Raw genomic sequence first — 23,159 nt, 5'->3', positions numbered from 1 at the left:
AGACTTCCTTACAAAGAGCTTTATGAAATCATATTTGAGAAGCAAACTGTCATTGGGAGATATGCGTACAACTCTACATCTGAACCGGTGAAGACCTCCACTTATTAAAATAAAGGCGCGGTTCCCATGGATGATAGCGACTGAACCTGATCCAGATAGGACGACAGGGGAAAAACGGCCAAACACATCTGGCCATGGAAGAGCGAGAAATAGGAGGAGGTGAAGCGGCCCGGGACAATCACTTGCGGATGTCATTGGTGGATTGACGGACAAGCTTGTGGAGAAGCGGACTATGGGATCGAGGGCTAGCAATCGTAGTGGAGATGAGAGGGATGAAGAGAACACCAGTGGTCCATCTGATCTGTTTTTCATGAGCAATTGTATTGACATCATGACGGTCATGCAAGTACCCACAGAGTTTTACATGCCGGTTGTGAAGTACTTATATCAAAACCCAAGGTGGCGGGAGATATTCGTGAAACTCCCGCCTGAGGAAAAGGCTAATTGGATTTATAATGACTTTCACAATTTGTAGAGACACTGTATGTCCTAAGTGTTTGCCAACACTTTTGTATGCGTCAGTGGGCACTTTGTCATTAGAATTAGAATTTATAACGCTACTGTATGAACTTATTAATTGTACTACTGTTTTATGTGAAATTACATGTTTCAAAAAAGTTTTGGATTGTCATTAGAATTAAATATTGACTGTTATATTTTGCTAAGTAGTACAACAACTGTTAATTGTTGATCAATGTTTTGCAAATGTGCAGGTTTAAATGGCGTCGTCTAGTTGTGCAGGAAGAAGACTACGTTCTACAGATGATGAAGAAGAAATACTGACAGATAAAACAATTGCACTCTGCGGTGTTGTCACGTTAGAAACAACTGAGCGTCAACTACGACATACATCCATATTAACTGGTCATGAGTAAATGTTGGAAGTACTCAATGGTCATGCTGACAGGATCTTTGACAAGTGCCGCATGGACAAAGACTGTTTTACATACTTATTTGACATTTTGTCAGAGCAAGGCAAATTGCGACCAACCAGGAGGACAAGTTTGGAAGAACAAGTTATGATATTTCTAACAATCGTTGGTAAAAACGAGACAATCAAAACGATGATGGAGGATTTCCAACATTCGGATGAGACGATCTCTAGACATGTTTGCGCAGTTTGCGAGGCGATATCTGAGTTGAAGACAGAGTTTATCAGACCACCTGACTTCAGTGATGTTCCATGAGAAATATCAGCCAACTGAAAATATTACCCCTTCTTTAAAGTACTGGTTCATTATGTTTTCTATTAGTGGATAGTTAAGTTCATTGTATTATTAATGTTGATAGTCGGTTAATATGAGTAAAATTCAATTTTGATGATATGACTATATTGGAGTCATTGATGGCACAAATGTATATGCTTCGGTTCCACATGAATTTGTCTATAGGTATCGGAATCGCAAAAGAACGTTGTCACAGAATGTGATGGCTGCATGCGACTTTAGGATGATGTTCACTTATGTCGTTACTGGATGGGAAAGATCTACGCATGATTCAAGAGTTTTAAATTCAATTATTGATGATCTTAATTCTTGATTCCCACATCCTCCACCAGGTATAAGTATTTTCTTGAAGTATTATAGCGTATTTGCTCAACTGTTGAGGCCCTGTAATTCAAATAACATGTATGATTTTATTACAGGGAAATACTATTTGGTTGATGCGGGTTATCCAAATAGAGAGGGGTTCCTCGCCCCTCATAAGCGAGTGGCTTACCATATTTCTGATTACCGCCGTAACCGAAGGGGGCCACAAGAGTTGTTTAACTACAGACATGCTTCACTCCGCAATGTTGTCAAGAGAACCTTTGGTGTTTTGAAAAGACGGTTCCGTATTCTGAATGGAATGAACAATTACTCGTTGGACAAACAAGGGAAAATTATTATTACATGTTGTGTACTTCATAATTTTATCAGAATGTACAATATGGAGGACCCTATCTTCGAACAGTTTATTGAAAATACGAGTAATGAGCTAGTATATTGTGATCTCCAAAACGGGGCAGAAGATGGTCGAAATGGAGAAGGACCGAGTCAACCGCAGCAAGATATTATAGACAACATGACGACTGTACGAGATAACATAACGAATGCATTGTGGACAGTATAGTGGACCATGTGTAGTTGTTAATAGAGTATACGTGTAAGAACGATTGTAATGGTTGATAATTAGTACTTTTGTCATATATGTATTAATGTGATGTTTTTAAATAGTTGGATTAGTACTTGAAATTAATATGAGTTTACATTTTTTAATATTTATTGGTTACAAAATTACCAATAAAATGTTTAATGTTATTAAAATGTAAATTGATAAGTTTTAAAATTATAATAATACATTATTTTAACAAAATGTACTAAAATATTATATTAATAAATCATTTATAAAAAAATATATCCATCAAATATTCAATACAAATATCATGGTTAAAATACTCTACCAAACACATATTCTTCAAATTCTATTCTCATAATAATAACCCTACTCAACTATCCAATATTATTCCCAAAAACCTATCCAAAATAATAAAACAAACTGACCCTAAGATTCTTCAGTACGAAAAGAAAAAAGAAAGGGATAGTGGATTTAAAAGTGATGAACAATGTATTAAAGAAAAGAGTAACCAACATATTCCCACCCAAAGATTAGCCAAATTTCAAGTTCCCACCCCTGGTTTCATTTATTCCAGATTCCACTCTTAAATTAACATAAAATCATTTAATCTAACGTTTAAAGGGTAAAATGGTAATTTAAACTGCATTAAATCTTAAATAAAAATGAAAATTTTAACGTAACCCTATACATCCCAAATTTCTTTCACAAGCACCCATCATCACTCCACTCAAAATTAGATCTGGCCGGATCTGAGCCTTTCTTTTTTCTTCTCCCCTTCTCGTTTGCCCCTTACTAATTTGGAATAATCTCAATAGGTGAGATATTAACACTATATCTATAAAAACATATATATAAAATAATTAAAAAGGAAAAGATCACTTCCATGGCAACATAACCATGAAATCTGAAATGGTATCATGTAAAAATTGAGAACCGTAAATTACATTATTCATCCATAAAAAAGAATTCATGTTGTGGCCTTGTTAAGCATATGAATTTTTCTGGCCGGATTTGCACCATTCTCGTGAACCATCTCCACCCATTCAACCGCCGTTTCAGGCCTAATCTAGCCGGATTCCGGCACCACCGAACCCCCCAACGCTTCCATCTGAATCCTCACATCACCCTCACCGAAACCCTTCTCTTTTATTCTCTAATACCTCCAATTCCACTCATCTTTCCGCATTCCAAGTCTCTGCAAATCGTCTGATTTCTTTGGTGTTGATCTGTGGTTTCCTGTTTGAAGTGTGTTGTGTGTAATTACCTAGTCGTCGGCGATTCCCCAACATTTCCAACCTTCCCATAGCCAACCCGCCCACCTGTTTGTCAAAATTCCTCACCCAAAGCCACTACCCAACCCTCCCAAAACATTTATCCATAAATATATTTTCTTCCTCAAAGCCATCATAATAAATCTAACCTTGTGAACAATACCACTATCGTACTCTCAAATTTACGAGAAGAATAAATAATTTAAGAAATAAAATGGGAGATGTTAATTCTTTTTTAATAGAGAATTTACATAGAACAGACGGTGTGCATAGCAGGATTCATACTACAGAGACTTGGAATGCAGAGATGGCGGAGTTAAAGATGAATTTGGGAGAGGAAAGATGAGTGGAATTTGAGGTATTAGAGAATAAAATTCAAAGGTTAAAATCACAGCAAGTCGAGAGCGAGAACAATTGGAGGTTTGTTAGCACAGCATAGAGTCCATTGTGATTTGGGAAGAAATTAGGAAATGATGGGTTGATTGGATTTACTAAACTTCATACTATATTTTATTAATTTGGCTGGATGGTGATAGTGGCTGGGTGGCGGTGGCGGCAGTGGCTGGGTGGTTGGAGATGGGGATGAAGTGAATGGTTGAAGAAGGGGGTGTTGTTGAAATAAATTTGAAAATAATATGGTCATTTGAATTCTGCTAAGTTGGGGGTTAAAAGTAATTTATCTATCAAGGGTAATTTGGTAATAGCACTTATTAGATCCCAAAAATCAATAACGGTGTTTGATTTAGGGGTGGGAATTTAGAATTTATGTAACCAGGGGTGAGAAACTGTCGATTCGCGAAACTTTGGGTGGGTCCTTTACTCTAAAGAAATAAAGCTAGAAGTTAAGGGTTATGACGGGGGCCTAAACTTAGAAAATAACATGAGACAATGACATTAAGTTTTATCTTACTCACATATTACTGGAATCAACTTTCATGAAAACGTTTCATCCTTTGAACACTTATCAAAAAACCTTTCACTGTTGATATTTCAGGGTAACGAACAGTCCTGGAGGAGTTGTTGAAGCTTGCCTTGGGTTTTGAAGAGGTTTCTCAAGAAACCTTTTGAGTGTTGATATTTCAGGGTAACGAACAGTCCTGGAGTTATTGAAGCTTGTCTTGGGTTTTGAAGAGGTTGGTATGTTTGATCTGTGATTCAAAAGTAATTTTCAACAGCTAAAAAAGAATTCAAAATTTTCTGGTTTTGTTTGAGAACCATGCATATCTTCTTTGGTTTTTCTTAGAATTTAAGTTAATTACAACATTCTTTCGTGAGAATGGCCGGAAAAGGAAAGGGACCGGCGATCGGTATCGATCTGGGAACAACTTACTCATGCGTGGCTGTGTGGCAACACGACAAAGTGGAGATCATAGCCAATGATCAAGGGAACAGAACGACACCGTCGTATGTAGCGTTCACAGAAACAGAGCGTCTGATTGGTGAAGCTGCTACGAACCAAGTCGCTAGGAACCCAATTAACACCATTTTTGGTAAGTATTCTTTACCATGAATGCATGTACTGGTAGTGTTATTTTTTCTTTAATTACGGATACTATGGATTTGTTTTTATTTTATTGACCTTATAGGTTATTTTCTTTAATGAAAAAATGGTAATGTATGGTAGAAATAATTGTAGCGAACAAAATTTTTTACTTGTTTTTGCTTATCAATATATTATTGTGTTTAGATTTATGTTATTATATTTTTATATATATTCATAGAAAAATTCTTAACTGTAATATATATGAGGTTTAATTCTAATTAAAGAAACTTTTGTACTTGTTCTGTTTAACTAATAAAGATCTATGTTATTATATTGTTTATATCATATTAGTCGGAAGTGCAAAATTTTCTGGGTTTGATTCAGTACATTATAATATTTGTTTTATTTTTCTACATGTTTGTTTACATATTTTTCTATTATATAGTTTTCTTCAATAATTTCTAAGTCAATGTAAGATAATGAAGAACTCAACTTTTCTCAAAAACTTGCGTCAAAATAAATTCCTAAAAAATTAATCCATTAATTATTTATTATCAAATATAGATCTTACATTTGTATTATTTGTTTTGTGGAGCTGTTTGAATTAATTGAATACTGTTTTGTTATTTTAGATGCCAAGAGGTTGATTGGTAGGAGATACAGTGACGCTTCAGTTCAAAGTGATATCAAGCTTTGGCCATTCAAAGTCACCCCTCGGCAAAGAGACAAGCCTATGATTGTTGTTAAGTACAAGGGTGAAGAGAAGTTGTTTGGTGCTGAAGAAATCTCTTCTATGGTTCTTATTAAGATGCGCGAGACTGCTGAGGTTACCTTGGCTCAACTGTTAAGAACGCAGTTGTTACCGTTCCAGCTACTTCAACGACTCTCAGCGTCAAGTACTATAGATGCCGGTGTTATTGCCGGATTCAATGGTATGCGTATAGTCAATGAACCCTCTGCGGCTGCCTTGCTTGGTCTTAACAGGAAGGCCACCAGCATTTGTGAGAAGATGTATTGATTTTTGATTTGGGTGGCGGTACTTTTGATGTATCTTTGCTTTGTGTTGAAGAGGGCATCTTTGAAGTCAAGGCTACTGCAGGAGACACTCATCTTGGTGGTGAGGATTTGATAGTAGAATGGTTAATTACTTTGTTCAGGAGTTTATGAAAAAGAACCAAAGGATATTTGTGAAACCCAGAGCTCTTAGGAGATTGAGGACAGCTTGTGAGAGAGCAAAGAGGACACTTTCATCTACTGCTCAAAACAATCGAGATTGTTTCTTTGTATGAGGGTATTGATTTCTGTTCAACCATTACTCGTGCCAGATTTGAGGAGCTTAACATGGATCTCTTTAGAAAGTGTATGGAGCTCGTTGAGAAGTGTTTGAGAGATGCTAAGAAGGACAGGAGCACTGTCCATGATGTTGTGCTTGTTGGTGGTTCAACTAGGATTCCAAAAGTGCAACAGCTTTTGCAAGACTTCTTAATGGAAAGGAGCTTTGCAAGAATATTAATCGGATGAGGCTGTTGCATATGGTGCTGTGTGAGGCTGCCATCTTCAGTGGAGAGGGCAACGAGAAGGTGCAGGACTTGTTGCTTTGGATGTAACCCCTCTGTCTCTTGGGTTGGAAACTGTAGGAGGTGTCATGACTGTTTTGATCCCAGAAACACAAGAATACCCACCAAGAAGGAACACGTATTTTCTACGTACTCAGACAACCAACCTGGTGTCTTGATTCAAGTCTACGAGGGTGAGAGAACAAGAACCAGGGATAACAATTGTTGGGAAAATTCGAGCTTCTGGCATTCCTTCAGCCCCGAGGGGTGTTCCTCAGATCACTGTCTGCTTTGATATTGATGCAAATGGTATCTTAAATGTCTCAGCCGAGGACAAGAAATCAGCCAGAAGATCAGATCACTATCAATGACAAGGGTAGGTTGTCGAAGGACGAAATAGAGAAGATGGTTCAGGAAGCTAAGAAGTACAGGCAGAAGATGAAGAGCACAAAAAGAAGGTGAGGCCAGGAAGCTCTGGAGAATATGCTTAAACATGAGGAACACAGTCAAGGAGAGAAGATTGGTTCCAAGCGTGGTGCAGCGGACAAGAAGAAAATTGAGGATGCCATTGACGAAGCCATCAATGGTTAGATGGCAACCAGCTTGCTGAGGCAGATGTTCGATGATAAGATGATGGAGTTGGAGAGCATCTGCGATCCACTTATTGCTAAGCTGTATCAAGGTGCTGAAGCTGACATGGATAATGCCAGAGCTGACGAGAGGGAAGTTGAGGATATTATCAACGAATTCTAAATGGCTAGTGGCAATCAGGCTGGTGATGACGCAGATGAGTCAAGTTGGAGTCGTGATGAGCATCTGCAATCCAAATTTTACTCAGGTATAAAGGTGCTGAACTTTCATGAGAAGAGGCATGGATTTAACGTTCCACAGGCAGTGGAAGTGGGCAAGGGCAGGGAGCGGAAGTGGTGCAAGGGCCTAGATTAACCGGAAGTTTATTTAGATATGCGTTCGTGTCAATTGTAGCGTTGCGGCCTCTATTCCTCAGGCAACCCCTGGTTTCTTCCATTGGCTCGCAAGTGTTGAAACCGAAGACAAACCGTCGCAAGTAAAGATAAAATAAGACAGAATACAGTAATTTACCCTTGTTTATTTCAATTAAGGAACTATGTCCAACACTCAAACATATAATTATTGTATTAAAACTTGACACAATTAAATCCATCGGGATCATACAAATCATTATAAAAAAAAAACTAAACACAATCATAAAAAGGAAATAACTTTTTAGCATGATTCCCGGCATAAATTAAAAGATAAAAATCCTAAGAGAAATTGATCAATAAAACCAATAAAAAATTAAGATTGGAAAAGATAAAACTTTCTATCAAATTAATTGTTTTGTGAACTTACTCAATCGCAGCACGCAAACAGAGCAGTATATCTTAGTAGAAATTTGAAGGAAGATGGATGATTTTTAGGTTTCATGGCTAAGGAGAGAGAATGAGATAGCGGTTCGTGTAATGAAGAAGATGATGAAGAGAAAGTAGTCATGTAATGAAGAAGATGAAAAGAATGGAAATAGAGAGAGTAGTTGAAACGTATTGATATTAATTTGAAGGTCAAGGGTTTGTGTTGATGAAAATATGAAGAGATTAAACACATTCACCAACTACTTATATTAAGCCGGTAACCAAAATCATACTAATCATACATTCAGTCATATATTCATACCCACATCATAACCAATTATATACAGCCACATGTACGAATTTAAAACTTCAAAAATCCTGCATGGTATCATATAGCTTGCTTCATGATTATATAAATATAGATTGTTGGACAACCCGCATTTACTTGAATAATATGAGGTGTATGCATAACCCCATTTCTATTGAATGAAATTGCGGCTACTTGCTTGACTTTATTGAACTTTGAGCTTGCAGTGGAAGAGTTTTGTTGTCGTAAATTAAGCAGCTAGAAATTAAGCTTCTTCCTTCGAAGCTACTCTTCAATAAGGCAACAAAAAAGCAAGGAAAAGGAGGTCAATTCAAAGGCAGCATGAAGCTGTATATATGATCAGACAAGACAGTTTGAATCCGACAAGTATATAAAGTTTCCCACTCTTATATTTAATTCAAACATTCTATAAACTCTTATTTATATTTTTGGAGAATTACTATGATATGACCTCTTCAATAATCCATGTAAATATTTTTCAAGTGATGAATTTGACGAAACAAGAATATAAATGGATGGGTGAAACAGAGTATTATTGTTTTCAGTGACATTTTTCTTCCCACTATATCTGTTATAGTTTTGAGATAAATTTAAATAGATTAAAATCTGAAGTTTGTCCAATTTAATTTGTGAATAAATTTGGCTACACATAATTAATTTTTAATGAATTAGTTAGCTAAGGTGGGCTGTTTCCTAAATTTTTATTTTAAATTATTTTGAAATATAAATATAGTTAATGAAAGACAGAATTGATTAATTAGAATTGATTAATTGGAACAATGTTTTTGGTTTTTATTTAACAATTAAAAAATATTGCATAATAGTTCATATTAATAAAACAAAACACAATAAAATCTAAGACGAGAAAAAGAAAGGGAGATAGGATTAAAAAAGTAATAAAGGTAGAATGAGGAGGGGCCCGAAGACAATATGATTTTACAGGTGGAAAGAAAAAGTTTGTTGTAGTGGGATTCTCCGAAAGGAAGAATACCTTCGGAAATAAGTTGCAAGTCATATCAATTTCCTCGACATAGTCGCTTTAAATTAACGATGACTGAAGTGCACGCGATTCGTTAAGTACTTAATCAAGAAGTAATATCCTAGTATCTATTATACTGAGCCCGTCACTTAAACAGAATCACAGAGTTTTTCAGAAGTACAATTTTCTTTGAATGTTCTATTTTTCTGATTAAAGAGTAATTCTTAGAAAATAATGGCTGCAAAGGAAGAGGGACCAGCTATCGGAATTGTCTAGGGACTACATACTCATGCGTGGCAGTATGGAAGAAGACAGAGTTGAGATCATAACAAATGAGAAGGCAACAGGACGACGCCGTCTGTTTGGGTTACGATAAGGAACGTTTTATCGGTGAGTCTGCAAAGAACCAGGTTGACATGAATCCCTGTAACACCATTTACGGTAAGTATTTTTATACTTTCTGTGTTTTGATTTCATTAAACAGGTTTATTTTTGGTAAGGAAATGTACTTGAAATTGACCTTCATTTAGTTATAATGTTTCATTCTACGATACGTGTTAATCATTGTAGATGCAAAAAGGTTGATTGGAAGAAGATACAACGATAAGTTAATCCAGAGAGATATGCAGTTATGGCCTTTCCAGGTCGTTGCTACTGATGATGGAAAGCCAATGATTCTGATTAACGACAAAGGTGAAGAGAAGCAGTTAGCTCCTGAGTTTGTCTCTTCTATGGTACTTTCCAAGATGCGGCAAGTTGCCGAAGATTATCATGGTACAACGGTGAAGAATGCAGTTATCACTGTTCCTGCTTATTTCAATGACTCCCAACGTCAAGCCACCAAGGTTGCTGGTGAAATAGCTGGACTAAATGTTATGAAAATCATCAATGAACCCACTGCTGCAGCCATGGCTTATGGTCTCGACAAGAAGGACTCCAGTTATAGGGAAAGAAATATATTGATTTTTGATCTTGGTGGTGGTACTTTTGATGTGTCTTTGCTTACCATTGATAATGATATCTTTAAAGTGAAGGCAACCGCTGGAGACACCCATCTTGGTGGTGGAGATTTTGATAACAACATGGTAAATCACTTTGTAAAGGAGTTTAAGCGAAAGTACAAACAAGATATTAGTGGAAATCCTCGAGCTCTTCAAAGATTGAGAACTGCTTGTGAGAAGGCGAAGAGGACTCTTTCATTCACAACTGAGACTACTATTCAGATTGATTGTTTCTTTAATGGTATTGACTTCTATTCAAATATTAGTCGCGCCAAATTTGAGGAGCTCAATATGGATCTCTTCAGGAAGTGTCTGGAGCCGGTTGAGAAATGTTTGAATGATGCTGAGATGAATGAAATGAGTGTCCATGATGTAGTCCTCGTTGGTGGTTCTACAAGGATTCCGAAAGTGCAGCAGCTATTGCAAGATTTTTTCAATGGAAAGACACTTTGCAAGGACATTAACGCAGACGAGGCAGTTGCCTACGGTGCAGCTATTCAGGCTCTTTTATTGAGCGGCCAGGGTAATGAGAAGGTGAAGGATCTTATTCTCTTGGACGTTATCCCTCTATCCCTTGGCATAGAAGTCAAGGGTGGCTATATGTCTGTTATGATCCCTAGAAACACCGCAATTCCCACTAAGATGGAACACATATTCACCACCGACGACGATTACCAAACTGCCATTGATTTTAAGGTTTATGAGGGTGAGAGACCAAGAACTAGAGATAACAACCTGTTGGGCAGTTTCTACTTCTCTGGCATACCCCCCGCTCCCAGATTGGTTTCTAAGGTGAAGGTCTGCTTTGATATTGATGCTAATGGAATCTTGAATGTCACAGCTGAGGATAAAACCACTGGCCGGATAAAAAATATCACTATCACCAATGAGAAGGGGAGGCAATTTTCTTATATATCATCTTAGTTTATTTTGGAGAATTACTATGATATGACCTCTTCAATAATCCAGTAATATTTTTCAAGTGATGAATTTGCGAAACAAAGAAATAAAGGATGGGTGAAACAGAGTATTATTGTTTTCAGTGACATTTTCTTCCACTATATCCTGTTATAGTTTTGAGATAAATTTAAATAGATTTAAATCTGAAGTTTGTCCAATTTAATTTGTGAATAAATTTGGCTACACTAATAATTTTTAATGAATTAGTTAGCTAAGGTGGGCTGTTTCCTAATTTTTATTTTAATTATTTGAAATATAAATATTAGTTAATGAAAGACAGAATGATTAATTAGAATTGATTAATTGGAACAATAGTTTTCTGGTTTTTATTAACAATTAAAAATATTGCAAAATAGTTCATATTAATAAAACAAAACACAATAAAATCTAAGACGAGAAAAAAGAAAGGGAGATAGGATTAAAAAAGTAAATAAAGGTAGAAATGAGGAGGGGCCCGAGAACAATATGATTTTACAGGTGGAAAGAAAAAGTTTGTTGTAGTGGGATTCTTCTCCGAAAGGAAGAATACCTTCGGAAATAAGTTGCAAGTCATATCAATTTCCTCGACATAGTCGCTTTAAATATAACGATGACTGAAGTGCACGCGATTCGTTAAGGACTAATCAAGAAGTAATATCCCGTATCTATATATACTGAGCCCGTCACTAAACGAATCACAGAGTTTTTCAGAAGTCAATTTTCTTTGAAGTTCTATTTTTCTTTGATTAAGAGTAAATTCTTAGAAATAATGGCTGCAAAGGAAGAGGGACCAGCTATCGGAATTGATAGGGACTACATACTCATGCGTGGCAGTATGGAAGAGACAGAGTTGAGATCATAACAATGAGCAAGGCAACAGGACGACGCGTCTTGTGTTGGAGTTTATTGATTTCTGTTCAACCATTACTCGTGCCAGATTTGAGGAGCTTAACATGGATCTCTTTAGAAAGTGTATGGAGCTCGTTGAGAAGTGTTTGAGAGATGCTAAGAAGGACAGGAGCACTGTCCATGATGTTGTGCTTGTTGGTGGTTCAACTAGGATTCCAAAAGTGCAACAGCTTTTGCAAGACTTCTTCAATGGAAAGGAGCTTTGCAAGAATATTAATCCGGATGAGGCTGTTGCATATGGTGCTGCTGTTGAGGCTGCCATCTTCAGTGGAGAGGGCAACGAGAAGGTGCAGGACTTGTTGCTTTTGGATGTAACCCCTCTGTCTCTTGGGTTGGAAACTGTAGGAGGTGTCATGACTGTTTTGATCCCAAGAAACACAAGAATACCCACCAAGAAGGAACACGTATTTTCTACGTACTCAGACAACCAACCTGGTGTCTTGATTCAAGTCTACGAGGGTGAGAGAACAAGAACCAGGGATAACAACTTGTTGGGAAAATTCGAGCTCTCTGGCATTCCTTCAGCCCCGAGGGGTGTTCCTCAGATCACTGTCTGCTTTGATATTGATGCAAATGGTATCTTAAATGTCTCAGCCGAGGACAAGACAATCAGCCAGAAGATCAAGATCACTATCAATGACAAGGGTAGGTTGTCGAAGGACGAAATAGAGAAGATGGTTCAGGAAGCTAAGAAGTACAAGGCAGAAGATGAAGAGCACAAAAAGAAGGTTGAGGCCAGGAATGCTCTGGAGAATTATGCTTACAACATGAGGAACACAGTCAAGGATGAGAAGATTGGTTCCAAGCGTGGTGCAGCGGACAAGAAGAAAATTGAGGATGCCATTGACGAAGCCATTCAATGGTTAGATGGCAACCAGCTTGCTGAGGCAGATGAGTTCGATGATAAGATGATGGAGTTGGAGAGCATCTGCGATCCACTTATTGCTAAGCTGTATCAAGGTGCTGAAGCTGACATGGATAATGCCAGAGCTGACGAGAGGGAAGTTGAGGATATTATCAACGAATTCCTTAAATGGCTAGATGGCAATCAGGCTGGTGATGACGCAGATGAGTTCAAGTTGGAGTCGTGATGAGCATCTGCAATCCAAATTTTACTCAGATGTATAAAGGTGCTGGAACTTTCATGAGAAGAGGCATGGATTATAACGTTCCACCAGGCAGTGGAAGTGGGCAAGGGCAGGGAGCGGAAGTGGTGCAAGGGCCTAGATTAACCGGAAGTTTATTTAGATATGCGTTCGTGTCAATTGTAGCGTTGCGGCCTCTATTCTCTCAGGCAACCCCGTAGGTTTCTTCCATTGGCTCGCAAGTGTTGAAACCGAAAGACAAACACGTCGCAAGTAAAGTATAAAATAACGACAGAATACAGTAATTTACCCTTGTTTATTTCAATTAAGGAACTATGTCCAACACTCAAACATATAATTTTATTAAGTATCAAAACTTGACACAATTAAATCCATCGGGATCATACAAATCATTATAAAAAAAAACTAAACACAATCATAAAAAGGAAATAACTTTTTAGCATGATTCCCGGCATAAATTAAAAGATAAAAATCCTAAGAGAAAATTGATCAATAAAACCAATACAAAAATTAAGATTGGAAAAAGATTAAAACTTTCTATCAAATTAAATTGTTGTTTGTGAACTTACTCAATCGCATGCACGCAAAAACAGAGCAGTATATCTTAGTAGAAAATTTGAAGGAAAGATGGATGATTTTTAGGTTTCATGGCTAAGGAGGAGAAGAATGAGCTAAGCGATTCGTGTAATGAAGAAGATGATGAAGAGAAAGTAGTCATGTAATGAAGAAGATGAAAAGAATGGAAATAGAGAGAAAGTAGTTGAAACGTATTGATATTTAATTTGAAGGTCAAGGGTTTGTGTTGATGAAAATATGAAGAGATTAAACACATTCACCAACTACTTATATTAAGCCGGTAACCAAAAATCATACTAATCATCCACATTCAGTCATATATTCATAACCCACATCATAACCAATTATATACAGCCACATGTACGAATTTTAAAACTTCAAAAATCCTGCATGGTAATCATATAGCTTATGCTTCATGATTATATAAATATATAGATTTGTTGGACAACCCGCATTTACTTGAATAATATGAGGTGTATGCATAACCCCATTTCTATTGAATGAAATTGCGGCTACTTGCTTGACTTTATTGAACTTTGAGCTTGCAGTGGAAGAGTTTTGTTGTCGTAAATTAAAGCTAGAAATTAAGCTTCTTCCTCTCGAAGCTACCCTCTTCAATAAGGCAACAAAAAAGCAAGGAAAAGGAGGTCACATTCAAAGGCATGCATGAAGCTGTATTATATGATCAGACAAGACAGTTTGAATCCGACAACTAGTATAAAGTTTCCCACTCTTATATTTAATTCAAACATTTCTATATATCACTCTTATTTATATTTTTGGAGAATTACTATGATATGACCTCTTCAATAATCCATGTAAATATTTTTCAAGTGATGAATTTGACGAAACAAAGAAATATAAATGGATGGGTGAAACAGAGTATTATTGTTTTCAGTGACATTTTTCTTCCCACTATATCCTGTTATAGTTTTGAGATAAATTTAAATAGATTTAAAATCTGAAGTTTGTCCAATTTAATTTGTGAATAAATTTGGCTACACATAATTAATTTTTAATGAATTAGTTAGCTAAGGTGGGCTGTTTCCTAAATTTTTATTTTAAATTATTTTGAAATATAAATATTAGTTAATGAAAGACAGAATTGATTAATTAGAATTGATTAATTGGAACAATAGTTTTCTGGTTTTTATTTAACAATTAAAAAATATTGCAAAATAGTTCATATTAATAAAACAAAACACAATAAAATCTAAGACGAGAAAAAAGAAAGGGAGATAGGATTAAAAAAGTAAATAAAGGTAGAAATGAGGAGGGGCCCGAAGACAATATGATTTTACAGGTGGAAAGAAAAAGTTTGTTGTAGTGGGATTCTTCTCCGAAAAGGAAGAATACCTTCGGAAATAAGTTGCAAGTCATATCAATTTCCTCGACATAGTCGCTTAGAGAAAACCACATATTCCCACCCAAGGTTTGATGAAATTCCAAGTGTACCCCAAGTTTCATTTATTCTAGATTCCCACATTAAAATAACATTGTTAACAATTTTTAGGGTAGTGAGGGTGCAATTACCATAATGCCCTTAACCCAAATTAATAATTAGTTTTAACCCCTAAATTACTAAAATTTAAATTAACCATGTATTTTGAAATACTTTCAATTACACCCAGTGACTACGCACCATCTCGGTTTTATCGGATCTGGGGTGTTTCGATGGCCGCAAACCCCCTAGTCACCTCCATCACCTTCCCATCGTCCTTCGTCCAAAACCCTTTGGTTCCCAATTCATGGGCCCTCCATCACCGGCGCTGTCAAGCTTAGGTTTTCGTAGTTCTTCGCTGGATTCCAGTCAATTCTGGTGATGAAAATCTAATTGGATCACCACTGCAACCAGTGTCTCCAAATCTCAAAACCCTATTTCCCTAGCAACCGTTTAGTGCCATTGCCGATGGAGACCGAGAAAAACCAATCGCATGTGGGCGGCTGGCGTGGTTCGCGATCGACGAGTGATGAGGGGTTGTGAAGGGTAGGTTTTGTTGGTGGTGACAAGGGTGATTTGGGTGAAAGAATAATCGGAAAAGGGCAAAAAATGTCGACGGTGATGTTGGCTAACGTACGCCGGAGCTTTCTTAGGGGTGGCGATCTGCTAATGCAAGCCTCCTCTGCAAAATGACCAATTTACACCGAGCCATTATATCTAATATTTTCCGTTATTTAAGGGTGGAGATCTGAAAAAATGGAACTGGGATACCAACCTAGGATTTCCTCAAACGTTGGGTGGGAATATGTCGTTTACTTGTCGCTTTAAATATAACGATGAATGAAGTGCACGGGATTCGTTTAGTACTTAATCAAGAAGTAAATCTAGTTTCTATATATACTGAGCCCGTCACTTAAACACGAATTACACAGTTTTTCAGAAATACATTTTCTTTGAGTTCTATTTTCTTCTGATTAAAGAGTAAATTTTAGAAATAATGGCTGCAAAGGAAGAGGGACAGCATCGGAAGATCTAGGGACTACATACTCTTGCGTGGCAGTATGGAAGAATGACAGAGTTGAGATCATAACCAATGAGCAAGGCAACAGGACGACGCCGTCTGTGTGCGTTTACCGATAAGGAACGTTTTATCGGTGAGCCTGCAAAGAACCAGGTTGACATGAATCCCTGTAACACCATTTACGGTAAGTTTTTTTATACTTTCGTGGTTTGATTTCATTAAATAGGTTATTTGGTAAGGAAATGTACTTGAAATTGACCTATTTAGTTTAATGTTCATCTACAATACATGTTAATCATTGTAGATGCAAAAAGGTTGATTGGAAGAAGATTGAAGATGGTCAGTCCAGAGAGATATGCAGTTATGGCTTTCAGGTCGTTGCTCTGATGGGAAAGCCAATGATTCTGATTAACAACAAAGGTGAAGAGAAGCAGTTGGCTCCTGAGTTTGCTCTTCTATGGTACTTTCCAAGATGCGGCAAGTTGCCGAAGATTATCATGGTACAACGGTGAAGAATGCAGTTATCACTGTTTCGCTTATTTCAATGACTCCCAACGTCAAGCCACCAAGGTTGCTGGTGAAATAGCGGACTAAATGTTATGAAAATCATCAATGAACCACTGTGCAGCCATTGCTTATGGTCCGACAAGAAGGACTCCAGTTATGGGGAAGAAATATATTGATTTTGATCTGGTGGTGGTACTTTTGATGTGTCTTGCTTACCATTGATAATGATCTTTAAAGTGAAGGAACCGTGGAGACACCCATCTTGGTGGTGGAGATTTTGATAACAACATGGTAAATCACTTTGTAAAGGAGTTAAGCGAAAGCACAAACAAGATATTAGTGGAAATCCCCGAGCTCTTCAAAGATTGAGAACTGCTTGGTGAGAGGGGAAGAGGACTCTTCATTCACAACTGAGACTATATTAGATTGATTGTTTCTTAATGGTATTGACTTCTATTCAAATATTAGTCGCGCCAAATTTGAGGAGCTCAATATGGATTCTTCAGGAAGTCTGGAGCCGTTGAGAAATGTTTGAATGATGCTGAGATGAATAAAAAGAGTGTCCATGATGTAGTCCTTGTTGGTGGTTCTACAAGGATTCCGAAAGTGCAGCAGCTATTGCAAGATTTTTTCAAGGAAAGACACTTTGAAGGACATTAACGCAGATGAGGCAGTTGCCTACGGTGCAGCTATTAGGCTCTTTATTGAGCGGTCAGGGTAATGAGAAGGTGAAGGATCTTACTCTCTTGGACGTTATCCCCTATCCTTGGCAAGAAATCAAGGGTGGCTATATGTCTGTTATGATCCCTAGAAAAAACTGCAATTCCCACTAAAATGGAAACACATATACACCACCATCTCAGACTACCAAACTGCCATCGATTTTAAGGTTATGAGGGTGAGAGACCAAGAACTAGAGATAACAACCGTTGGGCAGTTTCTACTTCTCTGGATATCCTCCAGCTCCATAGGGGTTTCTGAGATGAATGTCTGCTTGATATTGATGCTAATGGAATCTGAAGTCTCAGTGAGGATAAAACCACTGGCCGGATTGAAAAATCACTATCACCAATGAGAAGGGGAGGCTAACCAAGGTACTTGTGCGGATGATTAAGGAGGCTGAGAAGTACAAGGTGAAGATGAGGAGTACAAGAAGAAGGCCGAAGCCAGGGGTGCCTTGGAGAATTTGCCTACAAATTCGTAATAGAGTCAAATTGAAAGAATTTCAGTTCGCAACTGACTCTACTGACATGAGAAGATAGAGGAAGCGGTGGGCTTGCCATCGAGTGGCTTGATGACACCGAGGAGCTTCTTGAGGCGATATTTACCAGTACAAGATGGAGGAGCTTGAGAGAATCTATAATCCCATTATTAGAATATGTGAAAGGTAGGAAATTCACGAAGAAGCAAAGTTTTACCGAGTCAAGATGTTGACAATAAAAGATTTTAATGTTCAAATTGTTGACAATCCAGTTGTTTTGGAGGGCTTGACAATAAAAGATTAATGTTCAATTGTTGACATCCAGTTTTGTGCTCGATCATACGCCTTAAGAAAATTGAAGGTTAACGTAGATGAATAAGAATCGGAATCCATCGTTTGAAGCAAATATTTAATTCACACTCCTGTTAATATTTGTTCTTTATTGGGTGTAAAAACAATTAATTATGTATAAACGGATCAATTACAAATGAATATAAATTTATGTAGTTGTTACTTTTGCGGAGTTAAGAAAGGAACACCTGAATTTACAGACACTTGACACATAATTAATTTGAAACCATCCCGGCCAAATGAAACTGCACCATGGATTGGAGTACATTTTAGCCGGCAAGCTCTTAGAAAGTCTCCTCAATGGCTTGGCCTCGGATTAAAGTGATTGAGCAGCAAACCAAGATGATTGAGAGAGAGAGATAAACTTGAATGATAATCCAATGGTTGATGTTTGAAGGAGTAAGACATACATGGGGGCAATTTCCCGGGAATCCAATTGGTGTTTTCATTGACACACAAGTGTAGCCATTGCTCCATGGGCAAACTCATGTTTGTTATAATCTCCAGCTCGTAATGAAATTTACAACAATGGTTAATTGCCTTCAAATCTCTCTGGTGGTGCTGAAATTGCAGCGGCATCTTTCTGTTCTGTACACATTCCTTGCCAAATCCTGTCACCAATCATGCACAAAGTGCTGAAAACAACGAATATGAAGCCTAGACCTTATTTTTGAAGAAAAACAGCCGAATCTGTTGACACATTAAAGCTCATGTCTTCTACGCGGTTGCTCTATACGCCAAGCCATTGACTTGAGGCATTTGGAGGAGAACTTGAAAACACTGAACACACCGAGTAGTGGCCAAGATTAAGTTAAATAGTTTAATTACAATTTCTTTAGTTCTTAATATATAGAGACATTTCAATATATATATATATATTTTTTTTTTTTTTTTTTAAATTTGCCTTAATTCTAATATAATTAGATTCAACTCTCTAGAGAGAAAAAAAAAATGTTCGTAAAACAATTTACAAAATCTGTACCTAATTACTTAGGTCATATTTAAAGTTTAAAAATAACGATTGATCTAACTTTGCCTAAAGTGATGATGAAATTGCTCAATAGGATATATCGAAATGGATTTTAAATTTTATAACATGTGAGTGTAATTTAGAATAGAAACATTAGTTTATAACTAATTTACTACACATTACTTTTTACATGGGCGGTGGATCACCATTAGAATAAATATATAAATAAATAAAAAGACAAGAATAAAAGAAAATTATTATAAAAGGCTAAAATACCTTGGATTTAGAAAAAGTAGTTCGCGTAGATGATGAAAAGAACTAAATACCCTGGTTTCAAAAAAAAAAGCACTTTGTACATGGGTTGAATCTATAAAAAATATATTGTAGATGATATTATTGTACAAAAAGTAGAAAATTATGAATTATATGTTTAAAGATTTAAGATCATCTTTATTATTATTTTTTATCATGAAAAAAAATGGTGTAAATTAAATATGTGTTGCAAATTTTTTCTCAAAACAAAGGTATTTTTTAGTCTTTTCATCAATTACTTAGTTCTTTTTCTTAAACCAGGGGTATTTTTGAGATGGGCGTATGCCCGGCCGCAGGGATCTGGATCGACGAGCCTGAATAGGGCTAGGAATCCCCAAAAAATTGGGAATAGGGTGGGGATGGTCTTAGAAATCCCCGCAACCGGGGGAGGGGATAGTGCAATCCGGCCCGACCAAACCGCCCCATCCCCGTGAAGCCCCACCCCGCTTTTTGATAATTTATGTTTTTTTTTTTTTTTTTTTTTTTTGTTCCCTATCGAGTTGTAGTAAAATTAGAGTTTAAATCATGATTTTAAGTAATGTATCTAAATTTATGATATTTACTTTTATAATCCTTTCTAATGTTTGTATTAAATTTATAAAAAAATAATTTAAATGAGGGAGTCTAATAATTAAATATATGTATTATTACTTTGTAAATTTCAAAAAATAATAATACATGGCCCAAAAAAATTTTTGATTAGATTATTATAATTTACCAAACCAATATATTATTAGGTTTATGTTGCAATGGTTGATTTGAGTATATTATTCGGTTTATGTTGCAAAGGATGTTTATATTTTATTGCTTTAAAGAGCATGTTTCCATTTTTGCCAAGAAATTGTTGTTATTCACCATATTCATATCAATTCTCAGTGAAATTTTCTTTCAGGTATTTATTTTATGAATTTTAGTAGATGAAACTATTTCAGTGGAACATTATAATACCTCAACAACATAAAGCATCAGAATGTGGAATCTAAATTCCTCTATTTAATATTATATAGAAAATGTGTCACTAACTTAGCAACAATTAAATTAGTTTATGGTGGTAGTTATGTATTGCTTTTTAAATCTTAATTTAACTTTTACAAGAAATTGTTGATTTTATATTTTCTAAGAAATTGTTGATTTTATATTTTCTTACCTTAAATTTAGCATTTTTAATGAATTAACTACTAAAATTAAGCAGTCAAATATAGTACCTACTAAAGTGCTAGTTACTCACAATTAAGATAATTAAAATAATTTAATATCATTATCGTGAGAACATGTGGAAAGTTTTGATCTACACGGGGCAAAAATCCCCGCACAAAAAATCCCCGTTCGGGGGATAAATCTCCCACAGGAGAAATTCCCCTCGAAGCCCCGTTCATCAGGTTGGGCCGGGACAGGGATGGGAGTGATTCCATCCCCACGAGTCGGGGACGGTCAGGAGAAAATTCCCCACCCACAGGGACGGGAAATGGGGTCCCCAACCCTGACCCGACCGCGCCCATCCATAGGTATTTTCATCTTTTTATTGGTCAACAATTGTAAACAGTTAGATTTAATGGTGGAAATTGACTATAGGGGAGGTGTTTGTGTAATATGGGATAGTTTTGGACCAAATGGAATATTAGATATTTCATGAGAGGAAAATGGCTTTAATCCCAAAATAAAATATGCCAAACAGCTTCCATAAATGACTTCTCCATATTTAATTTTAAAATTAATTAACTTACATAATTGACTTTCTCTAATTTTATTTAATTAATCATCAAATAAAAAAACTACAAAATAAAATAAAATATTATTATAATCATTTTAAAATATTATTTTCAAACAAACATATATAGGAGACTTATATTCTATTTTCTCAGTTTCAAAATATTATTTCATAACCAACAATGGGTTGACTGAGTGGTGGGTTTGCTCTCTCTCTGATCTCAAGTTCGAATCACAAGATCAAGTTCGAATCACAAGAATGACTGCTAATATTGTCGGTCCTAGACTGCAGGATTTACCTTGTTTCGGAAGCCTTGTTCGAGGTCGAAACACTAGTCGAGATACGCGTAAGTTGGCCCAAACTTCCCGCGTATATATATATATATTATTTCATGACAAAATATGCCTGAATTTTTTCATTTTCTAAATCTCATAATTTAAATCAACCATTTTTTTTGTAAAATATCCTTATTATTTTTCACAAAATACAAAACGAATTTGTTAAAGAAAACACCTAAATAAAAATCGTTTATCAGTTCATATTTGTACCTTGTAAGTTATGTTGAGAGGGTCACAACACTCTTGGTATAAAGAATATAAATTGTTAAAGAGGAAAATGAGTTCATTTAAATGTCATCTAGTTATTACAATTCTTTCAATACAATGCAATGAATATGGTTAGACTTTATTGTCAGGTTTGTTTAAAGTCTGAAAGAAAAATTGGTAATAAACATAAATTCATCCATTCAGCTTCTATATTTGTGAGAAAAAATGCTTAGCTTATAAAGGAAGAGGGACCGGTGACCTGAAGAAATTGGTAATAAACATAAATTCATCCATTCAGCTTCTATATTTGTGAGAAAAAATGCTTAGCTGTATAAAGGAAGAGGGACCTGTGACCTGAATCAATTGGGGGACAACCTATTCATGGTGGGTATATGGGACCCTCAGAATGATTGGGTGGAGATCATAGCCAATGATCAGGGAAACAAGACGACGCTGTCTTATGTGGCGTTCACCGAAGTCACTTCTGACTATTGACTGATGCAAAAAGGTTGATTGGTAGGAGATTTAGTGATGACTAAGTCCAGAGCGATATGAAGTTCTTGCCATTCAAAGTCATTTCTGGTGCAGATGAAAAGTAACTCAAGGGCGAATAGAAGCAGTTGGCTGCTGAGGAAATCTCTTCTATGGTGCTCACCAATATGCGTCAAATTGCTGAGGATTACCTTAGTTCAACATTGAAGAACACAGTTATCACTGTTCCAGCTTACTTTAAGGACTCTCAACGTCAGGCCACTAAGCATGCTGGTGCAATTGACAGCCTCAATGTTATGCGGATCATCAATGAGCCCACTGCTGCAGCCATTGCTTATGGTCTTGACAAGAAGACCTCTAGTGCTGGTGAAAGCAACGTGTTGATTTTGATCTGGGTAGTGGTACTTTTGATGTGCATGTCTCTGCTTACCATTGCCGATGTATCTTTAAAGTGAAGGCCACCGCTGNATTCTTCTCCGTAAAAGAAGAATACCTTCGGAAATAAGTTGCAAGTCGTATCAATTTCCTCGACACAGTCGCTTTAGAGAAAACCACATATTCCCACCCAAGGTTTGATGAAATTCCAAGTTGGTACCCCAAGTTTCATTTATTCTAGATTCCCACACTTAAAATAACATTGTTAACAATTTTTAGGGTAGTGAGGGTGCAATTACCATAATGCCCTTAACCCTAAATTAATAAATTATGTTTTAACCCCTAAATTACTAAAATTATAAAATTAACCATGTTATTTTGAAATTACTTCAATTACACCCTCAGTGACTACGCACCATCTCGGTTTTATCGGATCTGGGTTGTTTTCGATGGCCGCAAACCCCCTAGTCACCTCCATCACCTTCCCCATCGTCCTTCGTCCAAAACCCCTTTGGTTCCCAATTCATTGGGCCCTCCAAT

General features: G+C 36.5%; 3 pseudogenes; all 3 read left to right on the top strand.

Annotated features, from left to right (window-relative positions):
• The first annotated feature begins 4,349 nt into the window (after nucleotides 1-4,349).
• Nucleotides 4,350-6,950, top strand: LOC116145320 (annotated as a pseudogene).
• A 2,449-nt stretch (nucleotides 6,951-9,399) lies between these two features.
• On the top strand, nucleotides 9,400-13,447 carry LOC116145321 (annotated as a pseudogene).
• On the top strand, nucleotides 13,135-17,869 carry LOC116145454 (annotated as a pseudogene).
• Nucleotides 17,870-23,159: the final 5,290 nt, after the last annotated feature.

The sequence above is a fragment of the Pistacia vera genome, unplaced genomic scaffold (genome assembly GCF_008641045.1).
Source record: "Pistacia vera cultivar Batoury unplaced genomic scaffold, PisVer_v2 Contig461, whole genome shotgun sequence".
NCBI lineage: Eukaryota > Viridiplantae > Streptophyta > Magnoliopsida > Sapindales > Anacardiaceae > Pistacia > Pistacia vera.
Note: the sequence above shows the minus strand (reverse complement) of the source record. Positions and strands in the feature narration are given on the sequence as shown.